The sequence below is a fragment of the Terrapene carolina genome, unplaced genomic scaffold (genome assembly GCF_002925995.2).
Source record: "Terrapene carolina triunguis isolate 2854851 unplaced genomic scaffold, T_m_triunguis-2.0 Scaffold42, whole genome shotgun sequence".
NCBI lineage: Eukaryota > Metazoa > Chordata > Testudines > Emydidae > Terrapene > Terrapene triunguis.
The window spans coordinates 37,205,124-37,220,570 of NW_020664393.1; positions in this window are offsets into that span (position 1 = coordinate 37,205,124).

A 15,447-nucleotide genomic window follows, 5' to 3' on the forward strand; every position below is an offset into this window, starting at 1 on the left:
TCTCTTAAATCTTAGGTTGGCCTCATATAGTCTGAGAAAATCAGTCCCAATTAGGACTTTCTGTGAGGCTGCTTCTGCTACCAGGAGTTCACAGGTGAAATGGAGAGTGGTCAGAGTAATAGTTGTTTGCCATATTCCTATCATCTTCAGATGAGTTTGGTTTGCAACCTGAACCACCCCATTGAAAGGCCTCAATGTCCTGTGGTCTCCCTGGGTGGCTCTTTCCCACACTCAAGAGTGTGCAGTGGAAACCCGTACATGTACCCCAGCACCTACAAGAATTGTATGTAGGTGTCTATTGATCTCAGCCATGATGTAGTATAGGGGTCGGCAACCTTTCAGAAGTGGTGTGCCGAGTATTCATTTATTCACTCTAATTTAAGGTTTTGCGTGCCAGTAATACATTTTAACATTTTTAAAAAGTCTCTTTCTAGAAGTCTATAATATATAACTAAACTATTGTTGTATGTAAAGTAAATAAGGTTTTTAAAATGTTTAAGAAGCTTCATTTAAAATTAAACTAAAATGCAGAGCCTCCCGTGCTGCCTGAGTAGTATTTTGGCACAATCTCACAGGCCACTATAACCTTTTGTTTGGGGCTTGCTAGTCTGTAGACAGGCCATTGGCCCCTGCTCTTGATAGTTTCCCTCCCTCTAAGAGCTACCCTGCTGTGGGCATTCCATTAGCAATGGCCTGTGCCACCACATCTCCAATCTAGTAAAACTTTCCAGACCTTCCTATTGGACGGCTGTTGATTGGGGTTCAGTTCCTTCCCATGTCCCTGTTTTTCTTCATTTGATTAGGCTCCCTTTCTGCTGTGAGCTTGTTCATATCACTCTGCATTGCTCTCATGCTCTCAATCAGTTTTTGGAGGTCTGAACTCCATGTCTTTCCTGTAGAAGCACTGACTGCTAGATAAGCCTGCTGCATTAATGCCCTGGAAGCTGAATTCCCTTCTTCTGCAGTCTCTATGGCTAGTTCTAGTTCTGCAGCAATCCTGATTACCTCTTCCAGACCTTCAAGTTTCTTCTTCTGAAGAGCTATCAGAATCTCTCTCCCAGCTGCCTGGGTCACAGATTCATCACTGGTCAGTAAATCCTGCATTCAGTCTGGGAATAACTTGGTGGCCATGTGCTGGAGAATCGCTGATAGATTCTCCTTTTTATTGTCTCCAATTCTTAAAGGCTGCTCATTTCAACTCAGGGTCTGTGATTCAGTCCAGGGACAATTGTAGGACATCTTTGGCAGAGGCATACTCCTCCTGGGTATCACGTGTCAATCCTTCAAACATCTTCTGGGCTTAGGAGCAGCAAGCCAAAGAAAATCCAGCTTGGTGGCCTCATCCAGTCATTTATTTGGGCAATTTGTTCAAAATGGTTCATTCAGGTGGCCTAGCCCTAGCTATCCCCAGGATAAGTCCCGGGCACGAAGATGCACTGCATCTCACTGCCTGTGCTGCCTTGTCTATTTCTACTCTCAGGGCTCAAGGGTATACTTTTGTCATCTGGTTGTTCATTTCTGCCCATATAACCCTCATACCTATGGCGCCCACCCACTAAATGCTGCCATCCAAATTTGCTAATTTGAATCCCACAGCTACCCCACCAGTGTAATTATTATAGCTGCTCAGTGCTGGAGAATCCCAAATCTCTATGGTACGAGTTATGCAGAAGGTGTACTGTGACTTGGAGGCAAGTGCTGAAGTTGCTTCAGCTGCAAGGTCCTGTAGGCACCAGCCCTGGTGAGACCCTGTAACCACTCAGACACGTGGCTAAAGTGAAAGAATAATCTACTAGGGCTGGCAAGAAAGGGAAATGTTGTAAACACCCTGGGTCCAGAGGCTTAAATAGTTTTAACTCAAAGTGAAACAACAGCAGTTCTTATTTGGACCCAGAGGGACAGTCCATTTGAGGATTAGGGCCCTTTAGGCCTAGTGCTGGGGTGCCCTCTCCTGTCCACTCTTCTATTAACAGCAAATAAGAGCTTGCGGTTTCCAGGCCAGGCTTAGTTAGCGGTGTGTCTCATTGGGGCCCCTCTGCACTGTGTCCCTGCCCAGTCTCTGCTGCTTCCTCACAAGTTCTGCACAGACCTGAATGTGGGTGCAGTGCCTGACCCTGTTCCACACATGGTTCCCTGGCTTCTGCTGCAGGCTGCTCCATATACATTTCCCTGGGGGGTTCTCCCTCCATCTGGCTTCCTTGCTGCTCCTGTCTTGCCATGCCTCAACCACTTTCCCAAGTGCCAGGTCACTTCCTGGGTCAGGGTCTTTCCCTGGCAGTAAGTTTTTGCCCTCTCCCCCTCTTGGCCAGGAGATGTACCCATATGACATTGCAGGGCCATATATCAATGGGGGACAGGTTGATGGGAGGGATTCCTTGCTTAGCAGATTAATCATGTAACACAGCCCCTCCATGCTCCCTGTCACACATGACATTTAACTTGTCCCAAAGACATAGGGCCAGATTCTCTGATCCGGGTGAGCTGTACTCAGTATGAATTCCAAAGAGAGAGGGTAACTGAAGCTACCTTCTTGTTGCTCTTGTCTCGGAGCCAACTGGCCTCTGGTGTATGTTGCAGGGTGAAGCATGCACTTCATCCTGTGCCAGTTCAGCTCTAACTAAAGCTGCTGATGGCCAACTGATAACAGTCCCAAGGGGGTATTCCAGTAGACCTGGATCAACAGACCATAGGGATGCCCCAGCCACTTCCTTTTCTTTTTTAATCTGATCTCACTGTGCTCCATAACTGAGTGTGCAACACTAGCAGAAGTTGCTAGTTTTCCTAAAAGAGCTGTTTCCACTTGATCGTATTTGTTTGTGTTTTAATTCTCTTCCTCATCCTAATATTGCAGAAGCCCAGCTAAAGGGCAAAACCTGCTCTGAGCAGGCTCGTCTTCCATCCTTAGCTACTGGAACTTAATGGCCAGAGCATGGCCTTTCCCTGCTGGTAGCAGTAGCACTATGAAGCTGTTCTTTGGTGCTCCTCTTAACAGAAGTACTCTGCCTCTACCTGCTGATATCTAGCACATGCTGCTGACTGCAGCCTGTGGCTACGTCTTCACTACCCGCCGATCCGGCGGGTAGCAATCAGTTTATCGGGGATCGACTTACCGCGTCTCGTGAGGACGCGGTAAAATCGATCCCTGATCGCTCTGCCGTCGACTCCGGAAATCCACCTCGACAAGAGGCGGCAGCGGAGTCAGCGGCAGCGCGGCAGCGGTCGGCTTTCCCCCGTCCTCACCGCCAGGTAAGCCGACCTAAAATACGCAACTTCAGCTACGGTATTCACGTAGCTGAAGTTGCGTATCTTAGGTCGGAACCCCGCTGTAGTGTAGACCTAGCCTGTGAGCCAGTCACCTGGGGATCTAGACCCCTTCCACAATTTGCAGACCACAGCTCCTGAAGACATGGTTTGTCAGCCCACTATCATTCTCTGGAGCTCTGTAGATTTATCCTGATCTGATGCTTTCACAAGTGAAGAAGAATTCCCTTAACTCTTTTTGGTGTACCGCAGAATAGGATTTTTCCCTAATATTTGGGATCCAGTTACTGTCTCCTTTGGAAATATGTGAAGGAGGGAGCTCTGGGATTAGGAAAACTCATTTCATTGGGGGAAAAGGACAAAAAATGTCCACTGTGAAACGGGCATCCCAGAAGCTTGTGGATCTTGAGGGACTTTCCAGAGGAGATGAGGGGCCATCTTCATAGAAGCTCTGCACCTCCACACCATCTCCCATTCAGTATGACTCCATTGATGTTTTCCCAGTTAGTTTTACATCTGGGGTCCCTCTCCATTGGGTTACACTGGCACAGAGTGGGGAGCCGTTATCGGCATTAATTTTCCACCTGCTCTTTTACTGGTGGGAGTTAGTAGCGGAGAGGGAAAACTACAGATAGGTCTCCAAATCCTCATAATATACTGGCCAACTAAATAAATACAGAGGGATGGAAGGATCTGCTATGTTAGAAATTGCATGAGGCTCATCTTCTCTTTGAGGGTACAAGTTAAGTGATTTTTTTTGGTTGTTACTTTTATTGTAAAACACTGTCCTGCTTTTAAGTTTACAACATCACACAAACTAAATCTAATTACTCATTGGCTGGGAATGTGTGAATGTCTTTTGTGTTTTAATATAAATTATAAATGCATATGAGATTAAAAAGGGAAAATGCTTCCCTTCTTCTCTCCTTGATCCAGCAGTCAAAGGACCTTTTGTGTGAAAAATACTTGAGATGACTACAATTCAATAACAAGAAAAACATTCTAAAATTCTATTTTTTAAGCTACTCCTCTTGTCTGATACATTGGGCACCTAATTGTCTGCACCTTCTTACCTGAGACAGCAATATCTCTGATCCATAAGCCTGAGACATGAAAATGGTATACTGATTTCAAATGCTAATAATAACTTGGCAATAAATGTGGCTAAATTGAACTAGGAAGATTTATACCAGTTATAGAATTCAAATCCCATACTGAAAAATAAATTTATTTCCCAGATTCCTGCCTTAAAATTAATACACATATATATTCATGACTTCACTCTACATATTGTTACATTACTTTTTAGTGTAAGTTCAATTTACACATTACTTTGTTTTACCGGAATGTATATCGCCATCTCTTAAAAAAACAGCATACTAAATAACTTCAAATGTGTGATTGTGGGCTCTGATTTGCAGGGGTTTACATGCATCTGAGTTTATGGGCCTGGCCTCCAAAACAACTGGTGATTATTCCTGTGAGTCCCTCTAAAATGTAAAGGGGAAGTAATATATCTTTCACCAAGCAACAATAAAAGAGCTATCCTTCAGCAATCATCCTTAACCTCTGGACAAGGAAAAAGCAAACCTGACAGTGCAATTGTGGGTTCCCTCAGCATTTTGTACTATGCATACATCAGATGAGTGTTGATTTTTTTTTCTCTTAGAAGATGAGGACAGATAATTCTATTTTTACATTTTTCGCTGTGGAATCTGTGTTTCCTCCTGTAGCCCAAATAGCTAAGGGGAAAAGCTAATGTTTGTGCTTACAATAACTTAAGTATAGGGAAGAGCCTCTTGTTTCAGTCTTATAAGACCTATATATAAACTGTGTGTATATTTATGTATAGTGTGAAAATACTTGATATTGTGGCACAGAGCAGTGAATGGTGGATAATTTATTTGAGGGGTTTTGACTGTTTTTGTTCATGAATTATACATGATCAGACTTCTTTATGAATTCATTAATTCAAAATTATTCAACAAATGTTTAATGTAAATACATCTTAGCCTATGTGATTTTAGTGAACTGTTTGCCTGTATTTGCTATTTATTATTCATTGTTACCTTAGTTTCAAACCACACTGGGGAACTTTTAGGGCACATCCATAGGGTCCATTCAGACAGTCAGTGTGCAGCATCCTGGAGAGCTGTAGTGTTAGACCCCAGTTTGCCACGTGGTAAGTGCTTGTGCAGACATGTCCAGTGTAGTTACAAAGTAATGTTTCAATTTCCTGATTGGGTGACTGTAACTGTAACAAAGAGGAAGGCATGATCAAGTTACTGGGATTTTCATTGTCTCAGATAAAAAGTTGGAGCAATTTGTGAAGCTGGGGAGGTAAGCCAGTAGAGAGAGGTAATTTCTAGGACATTTTGAAGTTTGTTTTTCTTTTCTGGGCAGGCTGGGCTGATTTTTTAAATTTAATTTCCATTCACAAAGTTGATGGCACATCTATACCGCATCCCAACAGAAAAGGGTGATACCAGATTCTTGTCTGAACTATTGAAAATAACAGCATCAGGGCTCTACCCAGGCACTTAATGAAAGAATGTAGTATCATATTGATTTCCACCTTATGTAACTGCAGTAATGCCAGGAGACTGGCCTGGGGTTTAATAGACATAACACCTCTCCCCATATTGATTTATTGTTGAGGTCTGTACAGCATTATTTCATATATGAATCAAGTGAAAATACTGAATGTACTTGTTTCTAATTTTTTGCAACCACATCCCACAGTTGTCCCCATTAAATTAGTATTTGGGTATGGAAGTAAACAGTCATTCCTGGCTGGGAAGGGCACTGTTTTCATAAATGAAAAATGTGGTGCATAAATTTTTCAATTAATGTTGTTCGGCCAGCTTTTGCGTGGATCATACAGTTATACAGAAGCTGCAAAAGATTATTTTGTCTGTGTTCCTGTTTCTCAAAGGAGGTGGCACCTTTTGAACTATGCAAGATCTAAACACAGTTTTATACCTCTATAAAGAAAGTTTGGCAAGTCTCAGATCATGTTGAGGCCAAACTTCATGATTACATTGTCAGTTTCTATAGTTTCTAGCTACTCATTTACACTTCCTGCTTTTCCACAGAAGACACAATGTTTGGAACTAGACTTTAGTTTTTGATGGTATGCACTTTCAAAGGACTAAACTGATTATAAAGAACACATACAAAACATCTGTGCATATTTAGATTAAATCCTAATCTTCATCTGCCTCTTTCTGATATTCCAAAAACACATAATTTCTCATTAAATTAAGGTATGTTTTATGTCATCATTTTATTAGAACATATAGGATGACTACCACTGTGATATTTTGGCACAGTTTATAACAAGCCTTAAATGAAATCATTAATATGTCAAATAAGTTGAAAAAAATTGTGCTGCTTCTGCTGTGTTTTCATTCTCACCAGTTAGCTAGGAATCCAGGATTTCATAGTTTAACAAGATGGAAAGGCCTATGTCTTGCAGTTCTTACTAAAGGTGGCCAGGCTTATAACTAAGTGTATTTATAAGGCAAGAAATTCCATGAGGTAGCCCTTCAGGTAACCTTTTCTTAATCCATACATCTTTTCTCCTTCCCATTTTTCACAGGTCATCCGTAGACCAACAGGACCTATGACAGCAATTTAAAAGGAAGGGTTGTTCAGGAGCCATCACATGCTTGGTCATGTAGTGGTGCATGATAATATTGAGAATATTTGCCAATGAAATATGTTAGTCATCTAAGGCACTGACTAGTCTAATCAAGCTCCTTCTCACATGACATGAAAAGGAAAACAAGTTAGAGTGATTTTATTTTGTATTATGGTGTGGCTGAATTTTGTGGAGTATTGTTTAAGAGTGGCCATACTGGGTCAGACCAATGGTCAAGGTAGCCCAGTATCCTGTCTTCTGATGGTAGACAATGGCAGGTGCTTCAGAGCAGGGGTTCTTAACCTTTTTCTTTCTGAACCCCTCCCCTCCCTCCCCCCACATAATATAAAAACTCCACGGCCCACCTGTGTCACAACAGCTGGTTTTCTGCATATAAAAACCAGGGCCGGCATTTGTGGGTAGCAAGCAGGGCACTTGCCTGGCGCCCCATGCCACAGGACCTCCGCAAAGCTAAGTTGCTCAGGCTTCAGCTTCAGCCCCAGGTAGCAGGGCTCAGGGCCCTGGGCTTCAGCCCCATGCAGGAGGGCTTTGGCTTTCTGCCCTGGGCCCCAGTGAGTCTAAAGCTAGTCCTGCTTGGAGGACCCCCAGAAACCTGCTCATGGCCCCCCAGGGGGCCCCAGACCCCTGGCTGAGAATCACTGCTTCAGAGGGAATGAACAGAACAGACAATCATTGAGTGATCCATTCCCTGTCATCCACTCCCAGCTTCTGGCAGTCAGAGGCTAGAAACACCCAGAGCATAGGGTTGCATCCCTGACCATATTGGCTAATAGCCATTGATGGACCTATCCTCTGGGAATATATATAGCTCTTGTTGAACCCCGCTATAGTTTTGGCTTTCAAAGAGAATGATCCACAATGACTCCAAGATCTCTTTCTTGACTAGTAACAGCTAATTTAGATCCCATCATTTTGTATATATAGTTGGGATTATGTTTTCCAATTTGCATTATGTTGCATTTATAAACATTGATTGTCATCTGCCATTTTGTTGCCCAGTCACCCAGTTTTGTGAGATCCCTTTGTAACTATTTGCAGTCTGCTTTGGACTTAAATATACCTGAAACGGTGTCAGCACCCACCTCTCATGAGTGCCCCCTCTCTGGTTGATACATGCCTGCAATCACTCAATTTTGAAATGGGGCAGCACCTGCCTCTCAGGAGTGCCTCCTTTCTGTTTGAGTGTGAGCCTGCTTTTCTTTCAGTTCTTACAATGGGGTGGCACCCACCTCTTGCAAGCACCTTCCTCCCCCCGGCCAATGGTTCTTTTGTCTGGCCTTCAGCGACTCAGCCCTGTGACTGAGTCACACACACTGTCCCCCCCACCCCGGGGTATACAGGGGTATCGCAGCCCTAGTATGGGGCCGTAGCACCAAGGCTTCCTTCCTGGAGACACTGACTTCTTTAAGAGCCCAACAGGGGCCCAGTTCAGTATCTTAGTGTCCTTTTGGCAGCCCTCTCTGGGCTTAGTCTTCAACCAGACCAGCAGGGCTCATCATGGTACCTTCACCTGGTCTGGCTAGGTTCTGGGCTCAGTCCCCTGGGTTCAGCCTGCCCACATAGACCTGTCCATGGTCCTGCTGCTCTTCCAGCCAGCCAGTCACCAGGTCTTCCGTAACCTTCCCTGGGCTCAGTCCTGCCTGCAGTGAACTGTTTATGGTCCTACTGCTCTTCCAGCTAGCCAGGCACCCGGTTCCCCTTCTTCAAGCTCCAGGTAGCAATTGACTGCTCTGCCTCTGCTGCTCCTTTTTATAGGGTCCTTCTGGCAACTGACTGGTCGCTGCAGCAGCCCCTCTGATTGGCTGTTCCCCTGCAGCCACTCTACGTTGCCAGGAGGACTTCTCCTGTTCTTTTCTGGGGCATGGTGAGGCAGGGATGACAAGCCTCCAGCAGGGGCCCTCCAGGCCTAGTCCACCTTGTCACAATACCCCATTACCATAGTATCTCAGTGTTTTACAATATTTAATGTATTTAATCTCACATCGCTGTGAGATAGGGAATTACTATTATCTGCATTTTGTGGATAAGGAACTGAATGACTCATGCAAGGTCACGTGGGAGGTCTATGGTAGAGCAGGCAATTGAACCCAAATCTTTCAAGTCTTCGGCTAGCTCTCTAGTGACTGGACCATCCTTTCTCTCTTCAGCAATCCAGATTGTTACATATAGTGACAGATGAATGTTTCTCACTCTTAGAAATTTTCAAAATGTCTTGTAAATAAGAGAGCTGATTCCCAATCCAACAACTTTTCCTCTGTCATAATAACCATGTCTGATGGAGACAAATACAGACCCTTTACTGTTTGAGTTTGAGTCACTTGCAGAGGTTCTGGAGATGTTGGTGGATGTATGGAATGTTTGCTAAATGAGATCCATTTCCTTTGAATTGGTGAAGGCCAATGGGAAGCTGATAGGGTCATTATCAGAGTTGATAATTGATGTCTCATTGCAGGAGGGAAAAGGTTGAGTTTCTCTTAAAGAAGCAACTGTTGGATGATTGCTCAAGAAACCACTTCTTGGCACTAGGAGTTTCCCTAATTGTCTCAAATCTTTTTCTTTTTTTGAGAAGAGTTTTGGGGACATTGTAATGAGGCAACTCCAGCAATATTGGGAGCCCTTAGGGTTTTTTGATGGGTCAGCTTGTTTTAGCATTCCATTTTAGAGAGGAAGGATAGTATTGTGGTTAAGGCGCAGATTGTGTATTTATCTTGAGTGGGTTGCTTACATTCTGTAATAATGGACAATAGAAATGAATGAATAAAATAAATAAATAAATAAATACAAGACATACTGTCTTATCTATTTAGACAGGGACTGTTTATACATAAACTAATATGTTTAGGGCCTCTAGACATTGCTGTAATACAAATAATATATTATAATAATGCACATAGAAAAGAAATTGCACTGCTTGTCTTGTTGGCTGATCTCTTCCTGCTGATGAGTGAAAATTTTGTGTCATCATGATTCTTTTCCTCAGTCAGCTGCCTTGGATGCCATTTATCATAGAATCATAGAACTGGAAGGGACCTCGAGAGGTCATCTAGTCCAGTCCCCTGCACTCAAGGCAGGACTAAGTATTATTTAGACTATCCCTGACAGGTGTTTGTCCAACCTATTTTTAAAAATCCCCAATGAAGGAGATTCCACCACCTCCCTAGGCAATTTATTCCAGTTTGTAACCACTCTGACAGTTAGGAAGTTTTTCCTAATGTTCAACCTAAACCGCCCTTGCTGCAATTTAATCCCATTGCTTCTTGTCCTGTCCTCAGAGGTTAAGAAGAACATTTTTTCTCCCTCCTCCTTGTAACAACCTTTTATGTACTTGAAAACTGTTATCATGTCCCCTCTCAGTCTCCTCTTCTCCAGACTAAACAAACCCAATTTTTTCAATCTTCCTTCATAGGTCATGTTTTCTAGACCTTTCATCATTTTTGTTGCTCTTCTCTGGACTTTCTCCAATTTGTCCACATCTTTCCTGAAATGTGGTGCCCAAAACTGGACACAGTACTCCAGTTGAGGCCTAATCAGCGCGGAGTAGAGCGGAAGAATTACTTCTCGTGTCTTGCTTACAATACTCCTGCTAATACAGCCCAGAATTATGTTTACTTTTTTTGCAACAGCGTTACACTGTTAACTCATATTTAGCTTGTGATCCACTATGACCCCCAAATCCTTTCTGCAGTACTCCTTCCTAGGCAGTCATTTCCCACTTTGTATGTGTGCAACTGATTGTTCCTTCCTAAGTGGAATACTTTGCATTTGTCCTTATTGAATTTCATCCTATTTACTTCAGACCATTTCCCCAGTTTGTCCAGATCATTTTCAATTTTAATCCTATCCTTCAAAGCACTTGCAACCCCTCCCAGCTTGGTATCATCCGCGAACTTTATAAGTGTACTCTCTATTCCATTATCTAAATCATTGATGAAGATATTAGACAGAACTGGGACACAGCACCGATCCTTGCGGGACCCCACTCATTATGTCCTTCCAGCATGACTGTGAACCATTGACAACCACTCTCTGAGAATGATTTTCCAACCAGTTATACACCCACCTTATAGTAGCTCCATCTAGATTGTAGTTCCCTAGTTTGTTTATGAGAAGGTCATGCGAAACAGTATCAAAGCCTTACTACAGTCAAGATATACCACATCTACTGCTTCCCCCTATCCAAATGGTTTGTTACCCTGTCAAAGAAAGCTATCAGGTTGATCTGACATGATTTGTTTTTGACAAATCCATGCTGACAGTTATTTATCACCTTATTATCTTCTAGGTGTTTGCAAATTGATTCCTGAATTATTTGCTCCATTATCTTTCCGGATACAGAAGTTAAGCTGACTGATCTGTAATTCCCCGGGCTGTCCTTATTTCCCTTTTTATAGATAGGCACTATATTTGCCCTTTTCCAGTCTTCTGGAATGTCTCCCATCTTCCATGCCTTTTCAAAGATAATTGCTAATGGCTCAGATATCTCCTCAGTCAGCTTCTTGGTATTCTAGTATGCATTTCATCAGGCCCTGGTGATTTGAAGACATCTAACTTGTCTAAGTAATTTTTGACTTGTTCTTTCTCTAATTTAGACTCTCATCCTACCTCATTTTAACTGGCATTCAGTATGTTAGATGTCCAATCGCCACCAATCTTCTTGGTGAAAACCGAAACAAAGAAGTCATTAAGCACCTCTGCCATTTCCACATTTTCTGTTATTGTCTCCCCCCAACCCCGTGCCATTGAGTATAATGGGCCTACTCTGTCCTTGGTCTTCCTCTTGCTTCTAATGTATTTGCAGAATGTTTTCTTGTTTCCTTTTATGTCCCTATCTAATTTGATCTCATTTTGTGCCTTGGCTTTTCTAATTTTGTCCCTACATACTTGTGTTATTTGTTTATATTCCTCCTTTGCAATTTGACTGAGTTTCCACTTTTTGTAGGACTCTTTTTTGAATTTTAGATCATTGAAGATTTCCAGGGTGGTCTCTTGCCATACTTCCTATCTTTCCTACGCAGTGGGATAGTTTGCTCTTGTGCCCTTAATAATGTCTCTTTGAAAAACTGCCAACTGTCTTCAATTGTTTTTTCCCTTAGACTTGCTTCCCATGGGATTTTACCTACCAACTCCCTGAGTTTGCTAAAGTCTGCCTTCTTGAAATCCATTGTCTTTATTGTACTGTTCTCCCTCCTACCATTCCTTAGAATTGTGAACTCTACCATTTTATGTTCACTTTCACCCAAGTTGCCTTCCACTTTCAAATTCTCAACCAGTTCCTCCCTATTTGTCAAAATCAAATCTAGAACAGCCTCCCCCCAGTAGCTTTCTCCACCTTCTGAAATAAAAAATGATCTCCAATACATTCCAAGAACTTGTTGGATAATCTGTTCCCTGCTGTGTTATTTTCCCAACAGATGTCTGGGTAGTTGAAGTCCCCCATCACCATCAAGTCCTGTGCTTTGGATGATTTTGTTAGTTGTTTAAAGAAAGCCTCATCCACCTGTTCTTCCAGGTTTGGTGGTCTGTAGTAGACCCCTACCATGACATCACCCTTGTTTCTTACCCCTGAGATGTTCTTGATATGTCTCTGATCCCTAGCAAGGGTAATAACCTTAGTATTGTTCCACCCCTTTTCTTTTTGGAGAGAGATTCCAGAGGATATTATTGGGTTGCTACTCCTCTGCCCCAAGGTTTCTCTTAAAGAGCATTCCCCCTTTTGTTTAACAAATACATACGTCATTTAAGAAGATTAATGAAGAAATATGGGCTATGCCATCTTCAGTATTCTGCTGACTCCCTGTTTTATATCTTCTTATTATCTGGTGTGGTAGGCATCTTACCCAGTGTTTGATATAGATTTGAGCATTGCAGAAAGATAACTGGTTGAGATACCACGCAGATAAGTTTGAGATCATGCTTTTTTTGTGAGAGAATACAAGATGAAGAAACAGCAGAGTTATTTTCCGTATGGAGTTTATTAAAACTCTGTTCTGTTACCTGCACAGGCTACTGGTTGATTTCTAGGTGAAGTTTAAGTTGTGAGTTTTGTCTTATAAAAGCCCTAAATGCTTTGGATGCTATCTGCTTCAGATATTGTCTCTGACTCTGTGTAGTAATGCAGCAATTTTGATCAGCTGAGGCACTTAAGCTAACAAACTGGTTGAAATGGAAGGATGCTGATGGCAGGGCATTCTCACTTAAGTGGTCCTTGACTTTTACATATACTCCCATCACTTGGTCTGCCAGAATCTGGATTTGGAGACCTTCAGATTGTGCTGCAAGGATTATCCATTTTCAAAGATAAAGAACAGGCATTTGAACTTCCAGGAGAAGATCTGATAGAGTTTAAAATAATGTTCAATAAACCCCAGGTTTAGGGGCTTCTTGTCATCCACAGCTCAGAAGAAAAGGAAGCCAGAACGTACATAGAGAAGGATTCCCTCTGCCTCCTCCTCTGATTAATTGTGTTATAAGGCAGCCCTACATATATTTAACATAGCTAACACACAGTATATCCCTGTTCCCAATTCCCAGAAAGAGGTGTCCATTGAAACAAAATTACTCAACTGTTATAGAGAAAGTGGGAAAATACAAATCCCTGGTGCCTGAGTCAACTACCATTGTAACTATGGGAAAGAGTCCCACTAACTGGAATTGGAGTTACACTTGGCCACATATTTCTGCATGATCTGAGTTCTGGTTGGCCTTGTTCGTGGAATCCCTTCACTCAGTTTGTCCAAGTCTTAGTATGCTGATTTAGAACATAAGAACATAAGGATGGCCATCCTGAGTCAGACCAAAGTTCTATCTAGCCCAGTATCCTGTCTTCTGACAGTGGCCAATGCAAGGTGCTTCAGAGGGAATGGACAGAACAGGTAATCATCAAGTGATCCATCCTCTATCTCTCATTCCCAGTTTCTGGCCAACAGAGGCTAGGGACACCATCCCTGCCCGTCCTCCATGAATTTATCTAGTTCTTTTTTGAACTCTGTTATAGTCTTGGCCTTCACAACATCCTTCGGCAAAGAGTTCCACAGGCTGACTGTGTGTTGTGTGAAGAAATACTTCCTTTTGTTTGTTTTAAACCTGCTGCCTATTAATTTCATTTGGTGATCCCTAGTTCTTGTGATAGGAGAAGGAGTAAATAACACTTCCTTATTTACTTTCTCCGCACCAGTCATGATTTTATAGACCTGTATTATATCCCCCCTTCGTCTAATTTCCAAGCTGAAAAGTCCCAGTCTTATTAATCTTTCCTCATATGGAAGCTGTTCCATACCCTTAATCATTTTGTTGCCCTTCTCTGTACCTTTTCCAATTTCAATACATCTTTTTTTTGAGATAGGGCGACCACATCTAAACACAGTATTCAAGATGTGGGCGTACCATGGATTTATATAGAGGCAATATGATATTTTCTGTCTTATTATCTATCCCTTTCCTAATGATTCTGAACATTCTGTTTGCTTTTTTGACTGCCGCTGCACATTGAGTGGATGTTTTCAGAGAACTATTCACAGTGACGCTAAGATCTTTCTTGAGTGGTAACAGCTAATTTGGACCCCATCATTTTATATGTATAGTGAGGATTATGTTTTCCAATGTGCATTAGTTTGCATTTATCAACATTGAATTTCATGTGCCATTTTGTTGCCCAGTCACCCAGTTTTGGCAGATCCCTTTGTAACTCTTCACAGTCTGTGCTGGACTTAACTGCCTTGAGTAGTTTTGTATCATCTGCAAAATTTGCCACCTCACTGTTTACCTCTTTTTCCAGATCATTTAGTTTCTCCACAATGGCCTTATTGTCTTTGAGTGCTCCTTTGTGTCCCAGAAGTGAATTTTACTTTCCTGAGTGCCTAACTCAGAAGTTGGTTGGAAAAGGTCAGGCTTCTTAAACATTTTCTTCCTCAAAGGCTTTCCTAATTGAGATGTGCTTTAGTCAAATACAGGTTATTGGGTTCAGTATAGGGGTAACCAGGTGAAATTATTTGGCCTGTGTTATACAGGAGGTCAGACTAGATGTTCTAATAGTCCCTTCTGGCCTTAAAATACATAAATGAAAGACCTTTTCAGGTGATGGTGAGAGGGTTGATTAGTGTTCAGGAGTGGTGGATTGGGAAGCAGTTATTTTAGTGGATGTGAAGTTTTTTAATGTTTATTAAATTATATTTCCTGTAGCATTTGTACAAGGGACAAGTGCTTATGGATTTTTTAGCTAAATCCAAATTTAATTCATTTTTGCAGTAGTCAATCCAATTAAATTAAAACAGTCCATGTAAGGGTTTGCAGTGTGCTATATGAGTTTTTTAAAAATAGATTGCACAGATTCAACCCCTAGCTTAATAGATGGGGTTATTTTAAATGTAACTAACCAAAGGTTTAAGTATATTTTTATATTTTATCAAATTTACTGTTGTGACTAATCTGTTATTTTTGAAGGTCAGAATGAATAATGAATTCATGAACTGAGGAATAAAACTTATTTAGGCTCTGAAATCGAAGCTGCTAAGTACTGTACATTT